The following is a 23,690-nucleotide window of genomic DNA, read 5'->3' on the forward strand; positions in this document are numbered from 1 at the left end:
TTAGTTTCTAGAAGCAGATCCTGAGAAAGGAATCTGGTGTATATGATTCATTAAGGAGGTGCCCACAGGAGAAGGGGAGTGAGGGAAGTAGGAGGGCAGGGGAAGAAAGGTAAGAAGGATGTGTTTTCAGCTGGAGCCTAGCATTAGCTTGGACTTTTAGGGAGCTTTGGGTAGCAAATTGCACCACAGAATTGGTGGCCCTTTAATGCAAGGTGTCAGCTTTGTGCCTGAGGTAGTCAATCATTGGCCACCGGCGTAACTTCCAAGGTGAGGTAGGCCAATTAGGCAGGATGCAGTTCTTCTGCAGTGGACACCACTGTGTGCCTTTTGCAGCCCACAGCCACAGAAGCTGGGAGCTGGGCATGTTGACCTGGTGAGAGAAATATGAACAGGTACCAGAGCATTCACTATGCTCGTGGAATAACCCGGGCGTGTAGTGTTGACAGTTTGTGTCCTATCCAAATTATGCTGAGGAAAAGGGTTACTGGGGTGGCACTGAAATTCTTAGCAGTAGAACAAACACAGGATTTAGAGCAGACTGTGACAGCTGGAAACAACCAGCCCAATAGAATACAAATTCCCTGGCTGTTGGCAGTGAGGGGCCGAGGTACCTGCGGGACTCAGGACTCAGGGGGACTTGCCCCTTCTCTCCTGTTCTTGAAGTGCTGGGTGGAAAACTCTGTAGGGTTTGCTTGGCTGCCAAAGGGATCACTATTGTTTGGGGATTTGGGAATTCTCCATTGTTTTGGGGTAGGGGAAATTGAGGATGGAACAGGTCATCTAGAGGTTCAGCTTTTCCGTGGGCCGTGATGGTGGTGGTGCTGGGAGAGTCAAGTGAAGATGGGAGGAAGGAAGATGGAGCTCAGCATGTGGACTTGGCCAGTCTCATATTTGTCCTCCTAACCAGAGGCCTAAATTGCTGGTCAGCCTGAGTCCAACTGCCAGCCACTTACAACTTGATGGCCTGGGGCAAGTTACTTAACCTTTCTGTGCCTCTTTTCATCAACAAAAAGGCTTGTAATACTGAATTTGTGGTTACTGTGAAGACTCTATAAAATATTTAAAATTTTTTGCATGTAGTCAGTGCCAATACATTGCATTATTATGATATATTATTATTATTAGATACTAACGGAGTTTGTTAGCAGTGAGAAACTTTAAATCTCTCTTCCTCTCTTTCCTTCTCTTTTTCTGTAAACCACATACTTTGAGCGCATTCAGATTATAGTTAAATATATAAACATAAGGGAAATTTTAAAAATTTCACAACTCGGAAAGTTGTGAAAGAACAGCTATTCAACATATATTTTTCCACATGTGTTATTACCATTCAGTATGGTGGTTTTCTTTTACTCTGCACAATTGCATTTGTGAAACTAATTTGGGGGTAGTTAGAGGCCAGGAGATGAAACAGAGTTGAAGTAAAATCTCATTAGTTACCATGTAAGGGGCTGGCAAAATGTGACTTGAATTAGTCAGGTTAAAATGAGCTCGTATTTTAATAAAATAACAATAAGACTGTGTAGGCAGTCGAGGAGTGGGAATTGTTTTGAATTACATACTACTCGGGGAAAAATATCTGTGATCGGAATAACAAGGTTTTACTGTACATTGCATATTGTATGAATTCTGCTGTCTCTTAGAAATACTCTTTGTGTCTTGAGTCTTTTATGATTGTCATGCCATTCTGGGAGCCACTCACTCAGTCTTTTGTGTCATTCTATTGTCAGCCATAATGAAATAATTGGGATGACAATTATTTGCTTGTTTAGTTTCAAAAGTTTTCTGTGTTCAATATCTTCTATTGTTTGCCTCATGGTACCATGGTGTGATATATCATTCCTGCCCAGATTCCAAGAATAAAAAACGTGCATTTTTTTTCTGGGAGAAGTGTCCCCTTAAGCACAGTATTTAATGGCCATATATTAAGTACTATAGTGAGCATATATTTAATAAAATAATTGCAGCCATCCATAACTCAAATAACTTTAACATACCAAGATGGTAGATGAGGTCACAGTCTACCATGGGAGTTCAGCTGTCTAATTTTATAAACCCCAAATCAAAATAGATAGATTGACAGTGAGAGAGAGAATGTTTGAGACTGGACTTGTTAGAAAATACAGGAACTAATCAGCTTGAAATACAACAGTATAAATTATACCTTGCCCACTTTAGTGATTCAAATAGCATGTATTTTTTTTGTGAATACTGGGTAACTTTGGTTCCCTCTTCCTCCCTAGCCCTGTTCAAAGATTTTAGGGAATTAACTAAGGGTTCAGTAATGAAGCTTTGGATCAGCACGGGACAGTTGTCACCATCACTCTACTTTATTAAAATCTTGCAGGGAGGGGGCTTAACCAGGACTATCACCTCAGCCTGGGATGACATGCTTTGAAAGTGCTCCAGTGTCATTTTGAGGAGGGTGGCCACCTGCAATCCAGACTAAAAAGCGTAGTTGCATTATTAAGAGGTGTGTTTGGAAGTCAGACAAACTTGTCTTCAAATACAGACACTTGCTTGTTACTTAACTTTCCTGAGTCTCCTCATTTGTTTAAAAAAAAAAAAAGCACAAACAAACAAACAACACAAAAAACCAAAGGAAAAAAAGTAGGAGAGTGAGAACAATAGTTCTTGCCTCAAAAAGTTACTGTGAGAATCAAATGGGGACAATGCAGGTAAAGACATTTAGCCTAGAGCCTTGTACCTAATAAGCACATTTTAAATAGTAGCTTTGTATTATTTTGTGATTCTTCCAGCCCCTGCTGCATTCCCCAATGCCTCATCTACCAGCAATTTGTGTGCATACTCAGGGTCAGCAATTCTTGGCTCTGGATTGCAAAGAAGGGAAGTACAGCCCTTTTCTGCTGGCTTTGCCTGGGCTGACCTCCCAGCTTTGCTCCTTGGCCTGACTCAGTGTAGGCGGGCGTAGATGGAAAAGAGCTGTTGGTTGTTAGAATCGTCCGGCAGGGGATGAAGGGCGATCTCATGCTGCATTTTGTAACTAAAACGATTGCTTAAATTTGTCATCTTAGGGACACATGTACATAGGTAAACACATGCATATACTATACACATCCACGTGTACAGCTCAGATATTGTCTATAGGAGAGCAAAACATCTTGATGAAAGTGAATAATTCAGCTACTCACCCAGATGTTTTAGCTATATGGTGCCACACAGCTGGGTGATCTGAAACAGCTATCTGTTTGGTGACTTGCAGATAAAACATAGATAATAGAATCTCCCTTCTTTCCTCCAGTTTTTTGGCATCACTTAGATATAATCTAAATGATATGGCAACATATGGGAAAATCTCTCACATTGAAGAGCATGCAAGCAGCTAGCTGACGCTTTCTACTAAAAACTCTGCTTAGAGGTATTTTGATGAATCTAGAATTCTCACAAAGCACATCATTTGAAAGAAATACGGCAGCAAAACAAACTGCTGCATTCAAAGCAGGGGTATTGAAAAGTGTCAGGCAAACATTTTTAACCTTGTGTTTGTGCTCCGTCTGGTCAAAATAGAACAGATTTTCTTTTGTGGAAGTAGTTTAAAAAGGGGCTAAGAGACAAGATTTAGTGTTTGCAGGAAATCCTTTAGTTGTTTAAAAAGCTTCAAGGGTTTTGTGTTTGGCATCCAGGTATTATTCTCATTAAGTTAGCATTTTAGGTTTCTGAAGTGTTTGCTTCAAGTGAACCAGATTAATGTTATGCTTTGAAATTGATTACTACAGAAAGTCTATGTACATTTGACTGTAAAGCAGAAATCAAGTTGGACAGGAAGCAAAGCAGATGAACAGGAAGCTAAAGTAAATACCACAGTGACATGTGAGGGGTGGAAGGTGGTTAGTTTATTTTTTAAAGAGTTTTCAGACCATCAGTACATACGTTTCAGTTTCTAGATCCAAATCTCTAAGTGCTTTCCTCCAACTGATGGGATGATTGAAATTAGAGAGTAAGATGAGAATTTACTGTGCTGGATTTTTCATTCCAGGGGCAGTGCTTTAAAGGATTATGGAGTCTGAAGACCAAATGGGATAATGGAGAACAGCTATCCAGTGGTACAAATGTAAATGCTCCCAGGCCCGGGCACGTAATTTCAGTGAGTGAAGCAGGGCAAAGTGTAATTGTGTAAGTAGACATTTGCTGACTCCACATACCACTAGGGAACTATACTTTCCCCTGGCAGAAAGACAGGCAGCTCCAGCCTATTATTGCGTATGGGAAGGCTAATGCAAAGTGAGGGGCTACTCTAACTTTTCAGGAAAATCCAGCAGTCTCGATTTTTATGTAGTTTGCAAAATGTTTTTTTTTTTTTTTTTTTTTGGCTCATTTTGTGAGCGCCCTACTGATCTCCAGTTTGCTACTTTTAATCTAGTCTAATCACACATCTTGTAGTTGTAGAAACCAGGCCCAGCAAAGCTGAACGCCTTGCTCAAAGTCCTGCAGCAAAGGATAACACTGGGGCTCCAACCCAGTTCTCCTCCATCTTCCTCTCTGGCATTACCCTTCCACTGAGAGCACAGCGTTCCACCCACAGTGGGCTTCGGCAGGCTTTGTTAGAGGAAACCCATGGATTTGTGAAGGTTTTAATAATTTAATGAAACTCTTTAATTAAATTAAATGATAAATCATTAAGGCGCTCCCCTGACTTTTTCTGTAAGATAATTATTTACTCAACCAATGTTTGTCATTGGTGCCTCTTTTATAAAATGTTGTGTAAAATTTTCATTGTTCTTTCATTCAGTTCAAGTTACTTTTCTTCATCTCTGTATTTAATATTTCCTCTGTTGATCAGTGCTTCCAAATTCTCTTTACTTCACATATATCATTTGTCTAATTTCTATATTTGACTTTTTACACTCAGTCTCTCAGGGTCTGAAAGTATCTTTAATTGGATCTATCTGCATTATATATTGCTATGCATTCACTGGAGGGAATAAAATACAAATTTGTAAATCTGAACGTTATACTAAGTGGGGCCAATGCAGAGAGTCCATTTTATATGAAGAATGCCACTACTTTATCCCCAGAGAGTATGAGGAAGAGTTTCACCCATCTTTAACCTCAGATCTTAGATTCAGTGCTTGTAAGAGAAGAAGCACTTATTCAAAGAAGCAGGTATATATATACCCTGGTTGTGAATTCTTTCTGTGATTTCAGACAATATTTGGAAAAACTCATTTCCAAAGGCCTAAGGTGCAGGGAGAGGAGAACTACTCTTGCGAGGACACAGTGGTAACACCCATGAGGGTTCCATTTGCATCGACTCTTAGCCATAGCTACACCATAACACCAAATTAGGTAGGGACTGTGCTGCTTGTACCTTTGGGCTCAATGGAAAACTGTTCTATGATTCTGTTACTAATCATCTCCTACATTTAGGTGGCACTTTAATTCCCAAGACATTTCACATATTACTTCTGCCATTTTACAGTGAGGAAACTGAGGCTCAGAAAGGGCAAATGACTTGCTCCTTGCCTCATAGCTGTGTTGAGGAAGAGGTGGACTAGAACTTCATTAACCCACGCTCCCTTCCCTTCCCTTCCCTTCCCTTCCCTTCCCTTCCCTTCCCTCCCCTCCCCTCCCCTCCCCCCCACCCCGCCCCGCCCCCCCTCCTCTCCCCCCGCCCCGCCCCGCCCCTCCCCTCCCCCCGCCCCGCCCCTCCCCTCCCCTCCCCCCCGCCCCACCCCTCCCCTTCCCTCCCCTCCCCTCCCCTCCCCTCCCCTCCCCTCCCTTCCCTTCCCTTTCTTTCTTTTTTCTTTCTCTCTCTCTTTCATTTTTGTGAGACAGAGTTTTGCTCTTCTCATCCAGTTTGGAGTGCAATGGTGCAATCGCGGCTCACTGCAACCTCCACCTCCTGGGTTCAAGAGAGTCTCCTGCCTCAGCCTCCTGAGTAGCTGGGACCACAGACGCACACCACCACGCGCAGCTAATTTAGGTATTTTTGGTAGAGACGGGATTTCACTATGTTGGCCAGGCTGGTCTCAAACCCCTTACCTCAGCCGATCCACCTGCCTCGGGCTCCCAATGTGCTGGGATTACAGGCATGAGCCACCATGCCTGGCTGATCCCCCGACTCTTTCTACTGAGTACTATCTTAGCTTTATGGCTGCTCTAGCCCCCATGTCATAGTCATGTTCACTATTAGATGACCCTGCTGGAATAATTTTGCACAGTCTCCTGCCCAGCAACACCCTGGTTGGTTGCTGCAATGAAGACAATAGCTATGTGCAGAAGAATTTAAAAATACCCATAGAGGATCTCTAACTCTGTGGCACTCTACTGTTTGTGCATGAGGGGGCTGTTATTGTAGAAAAGGAAGAAACATTTTCCTGGCTGGGATTTTCATACTGGCAAATTGGCTATTCTGATTTAAATTCATATTGTTACTAATTGGTGTTAGAACTTTTGTTCTGGACTGTGCTTATGCTAAGTAGAGATTTTTCCCTCCTCGTTTGATTATGGATTAGTCCACACATTTTTACCTTATGAAAGAAAGAAACAGCTTGTGCCGCCTCAGGAGGAAATATGTCATCTAGTAATTAGGCTCTGAGGCACTGGCATCATTGAACACTGACCCGTGGGCAGGCCGTGGACAGAATCATGGGAAAAGCTGCATTACTCAGGCCTTTTTCCTCAGATAGATTTAAAAAACAAATGTCTTTAGAGCAAAGCACTGAAGGGCGAGAAGCAGCAAACAGGCAGATTATTAAAGCATTTGTCATGAAGTTACAGGTGGGCTCAGGAAGCGTCCTTGTCCTGTAGGCCGGACTGCCTTGCTGAAGATATCTTATAAATTATGAGTTGTTCCCCAAAGAAATCACTAGGCAGGAAAAGGGCAAAGTTACTCCTTAGCAACTCTGGTTGCAACAGTTTCCGAACTGTAGTTTCAGAAATCTGTCAAGGCAAGGGTCAGTTACACATGGGAGGCTGAATTTTTGTATTGGAAGACTAGGTGTTTAGGATTACAGCAGTGATCATTCCTGGAGCATATATATTTACACTTCTGTTTGTAAGATTGAGCAAAAGATAGGTGCTTTTTCTCATCTAAAAAAGTGACGAAGTATGTCCTCTTGCATTTATAGATTCACTGGTTATCTTTAGTCCCATTAACTTATTCTGTAGTTCAATTCATTTTATTTCTATTCATTTCGTATAGAAATGCACTGAAACTTTGCTTCAATCTTTGTACAGTATTTGGCCAGACTATCTATTTGGCTTTAGTTTTGGCCATAGCCTTCAAAGGCTGAGTAAACAAATGTCCCACTTCTGTGTTATTGATGGTATCTCTGAACCTGAGATGATCAATGACAGCCTGATCGTATTATTTATCATCATGCATAATTGGCATAAAAAATTAGTAAGAGGAACAAAGCATGCCCATCTGAATAATTACATTAAAATACAGGTAAAAACATTCTATATGTAATATGCTTTATATATTGAAATTCTCTGTCCATTTAAAATTTAAAATACATAAAAAAGTATGTTTATTATTGCAAGACTACAATATTGCAATTATTAATGGGGATTATGAATGTAGTTAATTTTATAAACAAAAAAATTAAGAAACTTCAAGTAAATGAGACTACAGGTTGACAGTTAATATTGGTATTGATAGAGAGTACATTAGCTACGTAGCTTTCAGGATGATTATATCTTTTTTAAGCCAACAAATGTTTATACACAAATTACTTATACAGAAGAACATTACAATGGAGATTGCATTATATCATAATTACCATCTTTGTAAAACTGTTTGCATTTGAAAAATTAAGCAAAATAAAAGTTTAAGAATAATATTTATTATTTAACTTAATTGTGAATTTTCCAAAAAAGTTATATTTAGAAAATTCTTCACAGAGATATTGTTATTGCTATCATTATTATTTACTATTATGCCAAACTTTAAAAATATGACTGGTAGGTCGGATGTGGTGGCTTGTACCTCTAATCCCAGCACTTTGGGAGGCAGGCAGATCACCTGAGGGCAGGAGTTCGAGACCAGCCTGGCCAACATGGTGAAACCCTGACTCTACTAAAAATACAAAAATTAGTCTGGTGTGGTGGTGCACGCCTGTAGTCCCAGCTACTCAGGAGACTGAGGCAAGAGAATCACTTGAACCCAGGAGGCAGAGGTTGTGGTGAGCCGAGATCAGGCCACTGCACTCCAGCCTGGGCAATAGAGGAAGACTCTGTCTCAAAAAAAAAAAAAAAAAAAAAAAAAAAAAAAAAAAAAAAAAAAAAAGACTGATAGCACTTTTTAAAAGTCAGGTTTCATGAGGAATAGTTTATATATTGTGAAAGTCACCCTCTATAGGCCTCCAATTTTAAGTTTTGACAAATGTAAACAATTGGTTTCATAATTGATCGTAATCAAATTATAGGATTTTCCTGTATTAACAAAGTACCCCAAACGGTGTGACTTAGACTACAGAAATTTATTTTCTCACAGTTCTGGAGGCTGGAGATTCCAAGATCAAGTTGCAGGCAGGCTCAGTTTCTCCTGTGGCCTCCCTTCTTGACTCTGTCTTCACTTAGTCTTTCCTCTGTGCGTGCACATATATGGTATCTTTCTGTCCAGGTTTCCTCCTCTTATAAGGATACCAGTCAGATTGTGTTAGGGCCTGCCTACAGACCTCATTTTAACTCGATTACCTCTTTAAAGACCCTATCTCCAAATACAGTCCCATTCTGAACTGCTGGGGGTTAGGGCTTCAACACATAAGAGGTGGGGTTGCAGGGGGAACAAAATTGAGCCTATAACAATTTCTATCACCCCCGTAAGTCCTCTCATGCCCCTTTGCAGTCCATGCCCTTCTCTGATGTCAGCCTCTGGCAACGCTGACCTCCTTTCTTGTGCCTATAGTTTTGCTTTTTCCAGACTGTCATGTAAATGAAACCTTACACTCTTCTCCTGAGGGATGCCTGCTTGCTGCATGGAGGTGATAGTGCTGTCCTGGTACAGGCACCACACTGGTGTAGGACTACTTACATGGAAGTGGCAGGTTTCAACTCCAAAGTTGTCAGTGCCCTCAGAGTCAGTGTGGTTGCTGAGCTGGACACCTACAAACTCTCACCGGGAGCAGCTGTACCAACCAAGCCAAACCCCTGAGTTTGTGCAAAGCATCCCTGCAAGGGAGCAAAAGCAGCAACAATCCATTTGCTGGGTGAGATGGATTCACTGGTACTGACCCAGGCAGGGAAAGCCAAATGGCTGCCCCTTCTACCCTGGTCACCCGACTCCCCAGTGCCTGGAGGCCTGGGTCAGCCCCTTTGGCTGCCCTCTTTCTAGACCATGGATGTCGTCTCCCTTATGCTAGGGCTTTCTTCAGATGGCTTACAAGACAATTGATGAAGTCACCACTTTAATAACATTCATGGTCATTGCCATTTGTATACTACTCATAATATGACAGGCATCAGGTTAAATGTTTTGAGTAAGTTGTAGAGAATCCCCGTAATAACATAGTTAATTATTCTCTTTATTCAGCTAGGCCTTATTAAAAATGAGGTGTAAGTGTTTCTACAATTTGGGGATACATAAATGGATGTTTAAAGTGCTTAAGGTATTTGCCAAGCTCCTACATCCTTCTTAAATTTAAACTTATTTTCTGATACCGACACTCTAGTGTGGTGGTTGGACTTCCTAAATTTTCTCTTGTTTGCTTGTTTTTTTTTTTTGAGACGGAATTTTTCTTTCCCATTGCCTAGGATGGAGTGCAGTGGCGCCATCTTGGCTCACTGCAACCTTTGCCTCCTGGGTTCAAGCGATCCTCCCACCTCAGCCTCCATAGTAGCTGGGACTACAGGCACCCACCACCACTACTGGGTAATTTTTTTGTATTTTTATTAGAGACAGGGTTTCACCATGTTGGCCAGGCTGGTCTTGAATTCCTGACCTCAGGTGACCTGCCCGCCTCGGCCTCCCAAAGTGTTGGGATTACAGGCATAAGCCACTGCGCCCGGCCTTGTTTGTTTAATGGGGCAACAGGAAAATCCTCATCATGAGCTTTTCCCACCCCTACCCCAAACAGATATCCAGTTGCCCTGTGATTACAGTAAGGAAGAGGTTAGAAGATGAGATGATAATGACAAATAATAACCATAAAATCATTTCCCTTCTCTTTTCTAGAACACATTACAACTAGCAAAATATTTTTAAATTCGTGGCCTCATTTGATCCTCTCAGCATAGCTATTTTTGCTCCTTCCTGTCTAAAGGAAACCCTTTAGTATGGGTTCATAGAAACACAGTCCCGTAGAACTGGAAGATACCAGATAAATTATTTTTTCTTTAAATTCATAATATTACAGAGAGAAATTCTTAGCCTGGAGGCCGTGGAATTAATGAAATTCCTTTTTTACAAATGAGGAAGGTGAGGCCAGGGAAATTTCGGTAACTTGATCAGTCACAGAAATGGATTCCTGGTTGCCTGATTCTCAATGTACTGTTCGTCCCATGATTCCACCTGCCTCTCAGACATAGAGTCAGGTTAGTGCCCGGAACAATGGCTCATGCCTGTAATCCCAGCATCTTGGGTAGACCGAGGTGGGCCGGATCACCTGAGGTGGGGAGATCGAGACCAGCCTCACCAACATGAAGAAACCCCGTCTCTACTAAAAATACAAAATCAGCTGGGCATGGTGGCACATGCCTGTAATTCCAGCTATTTGGGGGGCTGAGACAAGAGAATCACTTGAACCAGGAGGCAGAGGTTGTGGTGAGCCAAGGTCGCACCATTGCACTCCAGCCTGGGCAACGTAAGTGGAAACTCCATCTCAAAAAAAAAAAGAGGTTAGATTCCCAGCATTTTTTTTTCTGGACTAAGGCACGTTTGACGTACGGGATTCATTTTATGTTCCAACTCTAGTATGTTTGAAGCACTTACCAAAAGCATTGTGTTGAGCAGAATTTTGAATCCGCATCTGGGCTTAATGGGAACAGTGTTGTACTTTTGTAATCAACAGGGTTGATTACTGACATCTGCCATGGATTCAGGTTGGGGAGAGTAGCAGCACCCACGTCTACTGCCCTGGGTTAAGGCACTGCCACTCCAGGAGACTGGTTTTTTTTTGTTTTTTTTTTTTTTTTTTAGTAGAAACATCTTTTGGAATACTATATCACCAGTAACAACTTGTGGTAATAAGTTTTATCAGCTCTTAGTAACTACTGGAGATAGGCAAGTTTTGAAGGGAGACAGAATATACACGGACAATGATATGCTGGACAGACAATATGGTGAACAAATTGTTCACGGGGCAGAGGTAAGTGAGGAGCTGTGGAAATGGTGGGTGAGGGTCTGGGACAGGAGCAGAAAGAATTAGACACGGCATGAGGGCCTTGGATGTCTAAAGCAGAGCTATGGCTAGCACCAACAGGCCAAAAGGATTCTGAAATTGGAGGTAGGAAGGCACTAAAATGACTGACCATACTGGATTTTCTGAGATGCAGGACTTTCATTTTGAAAACAGATACTGTCCTGTGCGAATCAGAAACACTGATCACCCTAAAAGGCACTAACACAAATTTTTCATACTTCATTGTTTGTTGTGTCATGCCGTTGGTCAATGTATTAATAAACTATTGCTTTAATAAAGCTACAAAACAAACAGCCCCCGAAATCCTAGCGGCTTTCAACCACAAACATGTCTCTTGTTGCTCTGCAAGCCTACTCTGGTTTGGCTGATCGAGACTGGGCTCAGCTGGACTCTAGCTTGAGTATTGAATGCAAGTCTCCTCTACATGCTTCTTCATTCCTCACTCATGTTTTTTCTAGGGCAATTTATTCTTCTAGAAATGGCAAGCACGAGAGGCCAAGGCAAATTGTACAAACACGTTGAAAGCCTTGGCTCACGTCAAATGCACTAACATTCTGTTAGCTTAAGCAAGTCATGTGCCCAGACCCAACGTCAGTGGTGTGGAGAAATGTGCTCCACTTACTCTGATGCAGTATTATTTCCAGGTTATGTGGTAAAGCACATGGATATGTATTCCTTCTATACGGAGGGAGTGAAGAATGTGAACGATAATCTGTAGAGTCAGTAAGTAACTTGAGTGTACGGACTCAGCCAGACATACCTGTGTTTCTCCAGTGTCTGGCATGGTAGGTGTCCCATAACTATTTGGTGAATGCATGAATGAATGCCTCCAAAATACAATTTCCTGTGATGAAGTGGTACATGTTCCCGGTTTTTAAAAAGGTTATTTGGTCCCTTTGTCATTAGATATTAGGACCTCCTAAAGGACTGCTGAAGATCTGATGTCTTGGCTATCAGGAAAGGTTTCCTTCCTCTGACCGCCTATTACCCCTTATTGTCTGTGAGTTTTGTTTTGTTTTGTTTTTTTAAATTTTCTTTTACTTCTCGTCTTCTGGCTAGCCAGCAGCTCTTGGAATCCTGAGGGAGTGTGAGAGATGTCCTTGGCCCTTCTCACTCCAGGAGGACAAAGTTCCAGGGACGGGTGGGAATTGCCTTTTATCTCCCTTTTCTCCTCCAACTCCCTTCCTCAGTACCTCACCCAGGGGTTGGCACATGGCTGGCTGGTGTTCCAAAAATATTTCTTGACTTAAAAGCTAAGCATGTGATTTTAAAACTTTGTGTTGCTGTTTCAGAATTAAATGCAGACATTACCACCTCCTCTTCTCAGCCCCCATGGTCTGTGTGTGTGTGCGTGCGCGCGCATGTGTGTGTTGTGGATTTACTGAAATCATTCTAAATGTTTTCCATGATCCTAAGCATTAAGCTCTAATTTTAGATACTTTTGAAATTCTTTTCCTAAGCAATGAAAAGGACAGCTAGCAGGGGGAGAAAGACAGAAAAAGTTAGCCAAGTGTTAGAAGAGCCTGCATGGAAGTTGAACCCTCTCTGGCACACAAAGGAATTCAGAAGCCTCTATTTCCTTTAGCAAGAACTCAGGTGTTCTTTTATACTTGAGTTACAAAGTACACCGGAAAGAGTCAAGGCTCAGAGCATTTAAGGTCAAACTTGGCTTTCAGCTCTGAAGACTTCCAAAAAAGAAAGTCTGAGCTTATTGCACAGCAGAAGCCACAGTCTCTTTTCAAGCTAGGAAATTTATTCAGAGGCTCAAAATAAAGCCACTGGATGGAACCAGCTGTCCTCTCTGTCCAGCCACTGCACCCCCCTCTTTACTCCTTTTCACACAAAGTTGAAGGAGACAACTGAACACCAATCCCTCTCCCTAATCAAAATAGAGAGATTCCTGAAGAGTTAGCAGGATAATACATTTTATTATGGAGAAATATATTTTCTCACTGACTTCAACAAAACAGGGGAATATACCTTCAATGAAAAGGTGGCATCTAGGGCCTGGCGCGGTGGCTCACGCCTGTAATCCCAACACTTTGGGAGGCTGAGGTGGGTGGATCACAAGAGACCAGCTTGGGCAACATGGTGAAACCCCATCTCTACTAAAAATACAAAAATTATCTGGGCATGGTGGTACACACCTGTAATCCTGGCTACTCGGGAGGCTGAGGCAGGAGAATCACCTGAACCTGGGAAGTGGAGGTTGCAGTGAGCCGAGATTGCACCACTGCCCTCCAGCCTGGGCGACAAGAACAAGACTCCATCTCGGGAGAAAAAAAAAAAAAAAAAAGGTGGCATCTAAATGTTATCATACCACATCATACCACATGACAGAATGAGACAGAGAGGACACACGATGTTAAATTCATTTAACAGGAACTGCTAATTATGGATACTATGGATGCTAATCCACATGTCATTTTGTGAAATATTGCTAACAGGTCAATGTGCGAGGTATTAAAACTGTAAGGATGGAGGGAGTTGGTATGGGGTCAGGTCAGGGACTGGACCGCCTTCAGGGATTGGGATTCAGGTGTTTTAGAGCCGTGATTTCTCCATCCCTATGCCTTCTTCCTCTTTATTTTCCAGTGTAACAGCCAGGTATACGGAAAGAAAATCTGAATACTTTTTAGCACTTGTGGTCATGTTCACGTCTTCAAACCCTAAGAAGTAGAACACACTCTCATCATTAATGATAACTCATTATGACAGTGATTTTCACCGCAGTGAGTGTCTATGGCAGTGTCTGCGTAGTTAGAAAAGCCTTCAGAGTAACATCCCTTCCCCCATCCCACTTGATAATCACTGTTTGTGACATACATAAGTCATTTACTACTTGTTTTTACTGTCTGGGCTCCCTAACTTGGTCAGGCACTCTTCATGCCTCAGTTTCCCCAGTTGTGAAGTGCACATAGTGATGCTTTCTTTACCAGAAAGTCTGAAGTGGCACAGTTCTATCTCCAGACAGCAATTGGAGATGTGTAGGGTGTTATTTGGGTTGTTCCAGTAACTGAGCTTAACCACATATAACACCCCTGGCCACTCCTAGTAATACCCGTCATATTTCTGGTACTATTGGTATTGGTACTGGTATTAGTGGGAGGGGACACAGATGCTAAATGTCCTACAGTGCATGAGATGGTCTCACCCAATGCTAATTTGTCCCACCCAATGCTAGTTTGTCCCATCCAAAATGAGAAACACAGCAGAGAGATGTGAGCATTCTGTGAAAAGTCTAAAATGGCAATGAAAGCAAAGGAATGATGCTTCTGTGCCATTATTTCTGAGAGTACAATGGTGGTTCCTTGAAAAGTTGCTGCTTATATTCACAATTGCAAAAATATGAAACCAGCCCAAACGTCTGCCAATCAACGAGTGGATAAAGAAAATGTGATGGCCAGGTGCGGTGGCTCACGCCTGTAATCTTAGCACTTTGAGAGGCCAAGACGGGCGGATCACGAGGTCAGGAGTTCGAGAACAGCCTGACCAACATGGTGAAACCTCATCTCTACTAAAAGTACAAAAATTAGCCGAGCATGGCGGTGTGTGCCTGTTATCCCAGCTACTGAGGAGGCTGAGGTAGGAGAATCACTTGAACCCACTGCACTGCAGCCTGGGCAACAGAGCGAGACGCCATCTCAAAAAAAAAAAAAAAGTGACACACACACACACACACACACACACACACTACAGAATACTACTCTGCCATAAAAAGGAATGAAAAAGTGGCATTTGCAGCAACCTAGATGGAATTGGAGACCATTATTCTAAGTGAAGTGACTCAGGAATGGAAAACCAAACATTGTACGTTCTCACCCATAAATGGGAGCTAAGCTATGAGGATGCAGAGGCATAAGAATGATATAATGGACTTTGGGGACGAAGGGGAAGGGGTGGAAAGGGGATGAGGGATAAAAGATTACACAGTGGGTACAGTGTACACTGCCTGGGTGATGGGTGCACAAAAATCTCAGAAATCACCACTAAAGAAATTATTCATGTAACCAAACACCACCTGTTCCCCAAAAACATTTTGAAAAAAAACAAAAACCAAACTTTTCGGGTTATAGACATGAGCTGTTAAAAAACAACAAAAAACAAACGTTTAATCTGAATCACACGGGAAAGGCAGGAGACACTGTGAACTTCTTTCCCTTACTAAATTCAAATCTCTTACAATTAAGAAAAGAGAAAAATCATAAAATATATGTATAAAACTTACATTACTTTAAAACAATAAAAATAAATAAATAAATAAAAGTTGATGCTTATGATAAGACTTGCTTCATCTCTCCTCTTATCTATTTGCAAAAGGGAAACTCTGATTTGCTGCTGATGAGGCTGGTGGGTTCATTTTCTATTCAGGCAAGCCTGTTTAAGAAAGTAATGCTAGTAATCACCATGACAGTAACTACTCTTTCATGAGCACTTACTATTCTCTAGGTAGAGAGTCATGAGGTTTTTGTGCTTTGTCTCACTTATTCCTCACGACAAACCTGGGAGCAGATTGTAGGAGAATTCAACACACAGATGAAAAAACCTGGCCGGGCGCAGTCTCTCATGCCTGTAATCCCAGCACTTTGGGAAGCCGAGGCGGGCAGATTACCTGAGGGTGGGAGTTCAAAACCAGCCTGGCCAACATGGTGTAACCTTGTCTCTATTAAAAATACAGAATTAGCTGGGCGTGGTGGCGAGCGCTTGTAATCCCAGCTACTCAGGAGGCTGAGGCAGGAGAACTGCTTGAACTTGGGAGGCAGAGGTTGCAGTGAGCCGGGATTGCGTGCCACTGCACTCCAGCCTGGGTGACAGAGTGAGACTCCGTCTCCAAAAAAAAAAAAAAAGAAAAAAGAAAAAACCTTGCTAACTTCGTTTTGAACTAAGAACCAGAGCTTGCGGGTGGTGGTGTAGGTAGTCTACTGCTTGGGTAACAGAGGTGCTTCTTGTCTTCTCTTTGCTCCCCCTTGCCCTTCCTCTACTCAAACAACATTAAACAAATAAACAGAAAAACCAAAGTGTTTCCTCTTTAATAAAGAGATTCAGGACCACCAATTTAGTTTGCACACACAGTGCACTTCCCACCTCCAGAGGTCACCGAACATGAGGACTACCTTGCGATTGGTGCTCCTTGGAGCCGTGAAGTGTGGTAGCTCCAGGAACCCTCCACTGTATCACTTGTCTTAAAATGATAGGGTCCCAAATCTGCCCTAGGATGTACCAAGATGATGCTCTGGAGGCACTTATAGTCCAGCAGGCTGCTTTTAGCTTGGCCCTAGTCTGCCAGGTGGGGTCAAAACAGCAAGTAGAACCTTCTCATACTGCAGATAATACACACCTGTGTGTGCTTTCTCCTTTTGGGTGCTTTGGCTCTACAAATTTGTGAGCTTGGGATGTCTATAAGATGAGAGTTATTTAACGTCATAACTATTTCTCTTTAAAAAGAGGAACAGCTTTGTATAAAGATCAACTTTAATTATAAGAATATATGATGTCATTATGGTATTGGTTTGCTGAAAGCCTAATAATTGGATTATCATTGTGGGTTGTCATTAAGTAGAACATCACTGTAGATTATAGGAGACATTTAACCTGAGTCACAGAGCATTTTGTGGGTTTGTTTTCTCCCCAGAGAGCCAGGCCACCCTCTGGTGTGAAGTAATTTTTTTTTTCATGGAGTTATGTACAAGGATGTACCATGTCTGCATTTGCCATTTTTATTCCAATGAATTTAAAAAAGCTGCTTTTTAATCTGTTTAATTCATTTTCACAGATCAGTGCATTTGCAAAAGTGGAGAGCAGAGACATGAGGTGAAATGGGGAGCCCTGATAAAAGCAATTGGCAAAGGCACAATTTACAATAAATGAGAATCTTGGAATTCTATTGCCAAATTATGCAAACCTTTCCAGAAAGAGCAAGTCACTGCAGATCACATAACTGGCTCACAATTAGCACTGACAAAGAGCAGAATTGCACCCTGTCCTGTTCCTTTTATTTGTACCCTGTGGGTGTCCATGATGGAGAAGCCTCAGGGAAATTGTGAGGGGATTAGTTCGACTGGAAAGAAGGAGAGAGAAGGAGCTGATGTACAGGGAGGAGAGCCTGCATCATTTAAACCCTTTCCAGGGCTCACTCCTGTTGCCTGGAGGCTGAAGTTCTGTTGGATCTTTCAAAGCCAGGAGGTGCTATAAAATTACCTCAGTTGGACCCAAATGAATTAAAATGACCAGTTAACTAACTTTCATTACTTTTAACAAAAAAAGGGGCTCAAGACGTGGCCTACACAAGTTAAGAATACTCCCTTGAGAAAGGAAGAAAATTTCGGTATATAGCCCCTATATTTTTGCACTTGAGGGTTCAAATAATGATAATAAAACCAAATCCTGAATGACTCAAAGATGTTCATATAACCACATAAATGTGTATTTTTGGGAACTGGGCATAACGTTAATATGTGAAATTGTGGCTAATGCAATGTTCCAATTCTGGCCTGGATCTCTGCCTCTGTGTCCCGTTGGGCTTCCGCCTGGCTCCATTCTGCCCCCCTTCATTCCTGGCACAACTCTATTGTTTTCTAGTCCAGAACTTGATGTGGTCCTTGCAAATCAGAGAGCCAGATGGATAGGGAAGGAGGTAATATTGAGCCATCTCATTTGTCCTCACAGCATCCGTTTGAGGTAGGGAAGGACAGGAATTATAAATGACATTATAGATAGACACACTGAAGCTCTGAGAAATCAAGTGCCAAGATGGTTGTGACTGGGGATGAAAGCCCAAGGCTTCTAACAGCCAACCTGAGACTCTCATACTACATGAAGCTGCTAGCATACAACAGGAAAACAGTAAAACTGTGAATAGTTTTCTTAAAATAATCAGTAGACCACATCCCAGCTAAACATAATGGGAAAATAGAGAATATTTCTCTCTCTTTGTTGCATTTATCAAGCTAGATTTTCTTTTTTACGTCCCCTGCCTGGTCAAAAGCATTTGGAAAAGCAGCCAAGCCAGTCCCCACTGTTTCCCTTTTGTTCTGACAAAATAGAATTGCAAACTGAGATGATGCATACAACCTCCCGAGAGTGCAACTGTCCATCCCTGAAGCTGCCTCTTAGCGCTCAGCCAGCCCAGTCGGCACCACCGGGTACCAGGCTCTGCCAGGGAAGGGTTTCGATACAAACATCAGGCAACATGGGCTGCCAACCCAGGCTTCATCACTAAGTGCTGTCCACGTGTGCTGTAGAGACTTCTAGGGAGGGGGGTATTTTCTTCTAGAAATTCTTCTGGTAAAAAAGAGTCAATGCCAGGACTTTAGTATCCTTGTGTAGCTCATGTCTATTTCAATGCTCTTGGATTTCTTCCTCCCAATTGTTATTGTCTCTCCTAGAAGCCTCCTACATTGAACCTTGACGACAGAAAATTGTAATGGAAAGAAAAATCTCTGACCTAAGAGCTCTAAGACCTGGGTTCTTTTTAATGTATTTACGAACACATTCCATTGCTAGGCCATTTACCTGGCAGTATGATCTGTCCTAATTTTGTTGTGGGAAATTTTATTCTTAATTAAAAACATTGATTCTAACCTCAAGGAACTTCCAGTCTAATTTAAAGAGAAAAGGCATACATAATTGTTCCTTAGTCAGTTAAAGAAAATAATATTTACAAAATGACTGTTGGAGGTCTAAGGGTTGCTTTTGTCTACCAAGTTAATTCAATTTCAGTGATTTATTTATTTACTTTTTACTCCTACTGAGTTGCCTCGTTTTAATCTTTGTGGTACAGCCATTGCAAGCTGTAGACTTTCAGTGCTAAAGGTACTTGGAGTTCAGCTCTCTCTTTTTGCAGATAAGGGCACTCAGATCCAGAGACATCAATGCTCTTGCAAGACACATCCTCTTACAAATGTATAAAAAACTCACCTGCATCTGATAAGTCAGTTACTGACTGAAGGAGGATGCAAAATACTGAATTGCTTTCGGGTAGCCATGTCTACAAAAGAGAAAATACATTATTTTGTTCCTATAAATGTAGTATAATGCATCTCCAGTAGAAAATTAGAAGTTTTAATATATAGTAATAACCTGGAAAAGATAAATTTTGAAGAAATACCACTGTTACGTCTGTGCAGACAGCATAACTGATCACTTTCAAGAAACATATGATGAAAGTGCATAAAATGCCCCCATTCTTCTGTGAAATTACATATGCAAATGCATCTTATACACCAAAAAATAATTGTAGTAACCTTTTAAATCTCATATAACCAAAGTGGTCTTTGCAAACACTCCTTGCCCCTTCAGAAATAATCACTTGTAAACAATACTCAGAATTAACAGGATTTCAATTTTTTTTTCCTCTATTACTGAAAAAAAAGCCATTGCAGAGAGGGCAAGGAGCTGGTGGGTGGGGAGTGGGGAGTCTCAGAGTTAAGCGCTGCTGCTGCCAGAATTCCACACCCAATGGCTGGTTAGTGACTCAGTGTTGAGGGCAATTGAGAGAGAGTCTCAGCTGGTGCTTAAAAAAAAAACAAAACAAAACAAGAAAGGAGTGCAAATCTGCTCTCAGCAAGTAACAGCCTCCATTTTAACCTGGACCAACTGGGTGGAACTGCCCTTCCTCCCTAACCTGTACAGCCCTCTGCTGCACTTGACTTTCTGTTTATTCTGAATTTACCAGTAAAAAACAAAGATAGGGGCTGGGAAGCACAATGGGAACTGCCCCAGGCTGCACTCCAGGCCCCGGACCTGAATGGGAACTATGCTGTTAGTCCATAAATTGCTCTCTGAGTTTTCCTTGGCTTGTAAAGTACTTTTTGACTTATATACATTAAAAACAAAAAACAAAAAAACAGCTTGGTGTTGAATTGGGCAGCAGACCTGTCTGCTCAGCTTGATCTAAATTGGCTTTTGGTTGAAACTTCAGGTGGCTTTTCAGTTTGTCTGTGCTCCTCACCCTCCAGGAAGACAACTTAGCCCCTATTTAGCATTTTTTGCTGACAGAGAACCAGCAGGCTTGCTGTTTGAACTTACATTTGAATGTACTATTTGGCCAAAAAAATTAAAAAAAAAAAATCACTCCTTTTACATTTGTTGGATTTGGTTGCTTTATTTTTTGCCCAAATGCTCCTCTGTCATATTGTTTTACATTTTTCTGTAATTCACTCTTGAATTCACTCTTTTGTGGCTCTTTCAGCAGAATTCCCTCTGCATTGCCAGCTTTCATGAACAAATGGGAGACAGTTTGAATTATGAATAGAGTGTTCATACATCACAGTCCAGTGACAGGCAACACCTATAGACTGTCCACAGCACACAGATACTACCTCCATGGAAGACTGAGTTTAAAAACAAAATTATCCCTTAATCTCTTAAATCAATCAAACCTCCACACTTAGTAGTTAGTGTGTCAATGACAAGCATATGTATCCTCCTAATAAAGTAACAATTAATCATTACAGTGCAGGTGCAATATTATACATTAATATAGTCAGTTCAAAACTTTACATAGCATATTAACGAGATAAAATAGAAAACTAGTTTTCTTTTCTATAAGTTAATTTCAAACAATAAAATTAATTTTGGGATTCTGTATTTGACTTAATGTAACTAAAAAAAATTTGGGATAACTTAGAAGTTCATAAAAATTGCCCTTTACGAAATTGCTGGGGGAGTTATGGTTGTATATTGATCTAGCTTAGAATTTATGAGGGAAACCAAGTGGAATGAGTGGATGGACAGACACAATTAAAGAATTACTGCTGTTAAAGTAAAATTAGAGCCTGACAATAAAGTGGCCCAAACAGGTTTTATTCAAGAGCTATTGTAATAGGAGAAAAGAGATCTCCGTACAGAACTGGGCTCAATTTAGAATACAGCTAGGACAAGTCGGGATTTATAGCCAAGGAGCAGAGCAGGGATGGTTGGATGGAAAACACTATCAGGAAACAGCAGCGGTGGGGAGGGTTTTGGTTAAACAGACTTACAAGGATTCTTACTGAAGGCAGGCTAGGGTGATCAGCGTGGGGGATAAGGAATCTGAAAAGATGTTGAGAATGATCAGAGATCACAGGTGGAGAATTCTCTCTGAATTGACCGTGGTAGTTAATATTGAGTGTCAACTTGATTGGATCAAAGGATGCAAAGTATTGTTCCCAGGTGTGTCTATGAAGGTGTTGCCAATCTGGGTGGGCACCATCTAATCAGCTGCCAGTGTGGCTAGAATAAAGTGGAATGAAGAAGAAAATGGAATGGGCAGATTGCTGAGTCTTCCAGCCTTCATCTTTCTCCTGTGCTGGATGTTTCCTGCCCCGGAACATCAGACTCCAAGTTCTTCAGCTTTTGCACTCTTGGACCTACACCAGGTTCGGCAGGGGCTGTGGGGCCTTTGGCCACAGACTGAAGGTTGCACTGTCAGCTTCCCTACTTTTGAGATTTAGGACTCAGACTGAGCCACTGCTGTCTTCCTTGCTCCTCAGCTTGCAGACGGCCTGTTGTGGGACTTTACCTTGTGATCATGTGGGTCCATACTCCTTAATAAACTCCCCTTCATATATACATCTATCCTGTTAGTTCTTCCCTCTAAAGAACTCTGACTGACACAGTGACTTAGCAGGATTTTTGTTAAATGGCGTGATGCAGGCCCAATTAGGTAGACGCCAACATCAGACTTAGAGGAGCCTGACTGAAGTTTAGTGAAGGAGAGAATCTTTACTACTGCAAAGCTGTATGATTCTTGTTTTAATTGGGGTAGGCTAGGTATATATTGTAACAAGCTCTCCCACCCCCAAATACCAATGTTTGTTTCTTCTTGCTGGTAGGTGGATGAATGGTGGATGAATGGTTTGAATGACTGTCTCCTCCGAAACTCACATTGAAATTTAATTACCATTGTAACAGTATTAAGATGTGGGGCTTTTAAAAGTGATTAGGCCAAGAGGGCCCTGCCCTCATAAATGGATTCATGCCATTACTGGGGGAGTGGGTTTACCCCCTCTTGCTCTCTGTTTCTCTCATGCCCTCTCTTTGCCGTTCTGCCATGTGATGATGCAGCAAGAAGGCCCTTGGCAGATGTTGTCATAGTGATACTGGACTTCCCGCCTCCAGAACTGTAAGCCAATACATTTCTGTTCATTATAAATCATCCAGTCTTAGGTGTCCTGTTACTACAGCACAAAACAAGTTAAGGCGGTAGAAGAGAAAGGAGTTTGTTTTACACAGTTACTCACAGAACCTGACTGATGTAGCCTTTTCCATCTTATACCTGCAATTTCTGGAATAATCTTCCCCCTTTGGTTACCATGGCAGGGAAAGAGACTAGAGAACTGTACCAAGGTTTTTCATTGCTTCAATTCCAGATGTGGCCTTGTAACTTCTTCTCACAGCTCATTGGCCAAGTCAGTTACATGGTCCCACCTAGTGACATAGGGAGCTGGGAAAAGTGGAGATATAGTGGGGTATTTCGTGAGAATTACTCTGGGTTCCGTGTTTACACTTAGGCATATGTACGCAATAAGTGCCTTCTCCAGTAGCAGTCCCCTGTTATTCGACGTTTTGCTTTCCTTGAATTAGTTACCTGTGGTTAACTGAGGTCTGAAATAGGTGAGTACAGTGCAATAAAGTATTTTGAGAGAGGGAGACCAAATTTACATAACTTCTATTACAGCATTTTGTTATAGTTGTTCTGTTTTTAGTTATTGTTAATGTCTTATTGGGCCTAATTTATACATTATTTTTTTTTGAGATGGAGTCTTGCTCTGTCACCAAGGCTGGAGTTCAGTGGCACAATCTCGGCTCACCGCAACCTCTGCCTCCTGAGCTCAAGGGATTCTCCTGCCTCAGCCTCCTGAGTAGCTGGCATCACAGGCACCCGTCACCATGTCCAGCTAACGTTTGTATTTTTAGTAGAGACAGGGTTTCCCATGTTGGTCTTGAACTCCTGATCTCAGGTGATCCCCCTGCCTCGGCCTCCCAAAGTGCTGGAATTACAGGCATGGGCCACTGTACACAGCCTATAAATTAAATTTTATCATAGGTATGTACAAATAGTCCCCGATTTATGATGGTTTGACTTAAATGGTTTTTCACCTTTAGGACTGTGCAAAAGCGCAATATGCATTCAGTAGAAAGTGGTCCAATACTATTTTTTTGTATTTTTTTCAGTAGGTTTTTTGGGAACAGGTGGTGTTTGGTTACATGAATAAGTACTTTAGTGGTGATGTCCGAGATTTTGGTGCACCCATCACTCAAGCAGTGTACACTGTACTGAAAATGTAGCCTTTATCCCTTGCCCTTTCCCGTCCTTCTCCACGAGGCCCCAAAGTCCATTGTATTGTTCTTATGCCTTTGCGTCCTCATAGCTTAGCTCCC

General features: G+C 41.8%; 1 long non-coding RNA gene across 1 annotated transcript in view; it reads left to right on the plus strand.

Moving 5' to 3' along the window:
- Nucleotides 1-23,690, plus strand: part of LOC105489986 (uncharacterized) — a 312,911-nt gene that overhangs the window by 94,080 nt on the left and 195,141 nt on the right. Inside the window, exon 2 of the long non-coding RNA XR_011619910.1 lies at nt 3,998-4,096. This is a non-coding gene — a long non-coding RNA (uncharacterized lncRNA). The remainder of the gene's footprint in view (nt 1-3,997; nt 4,097-23,690) is intronic.

This window comes from Macaca nemestrina, chromosome 2, assembly GCF_043159975.1.
Source record: "Macaca nemestrina isolate mMacNem1 chromosome 2, mMacNem.hap1, whole genome shotgun sequence".
NCBI classification, from domain to species: Eukaryota; Metazoa; Chordata; class Mammalia; order Primates; family Cercopithecidae; genus Macaca; species Macaca nemestrina.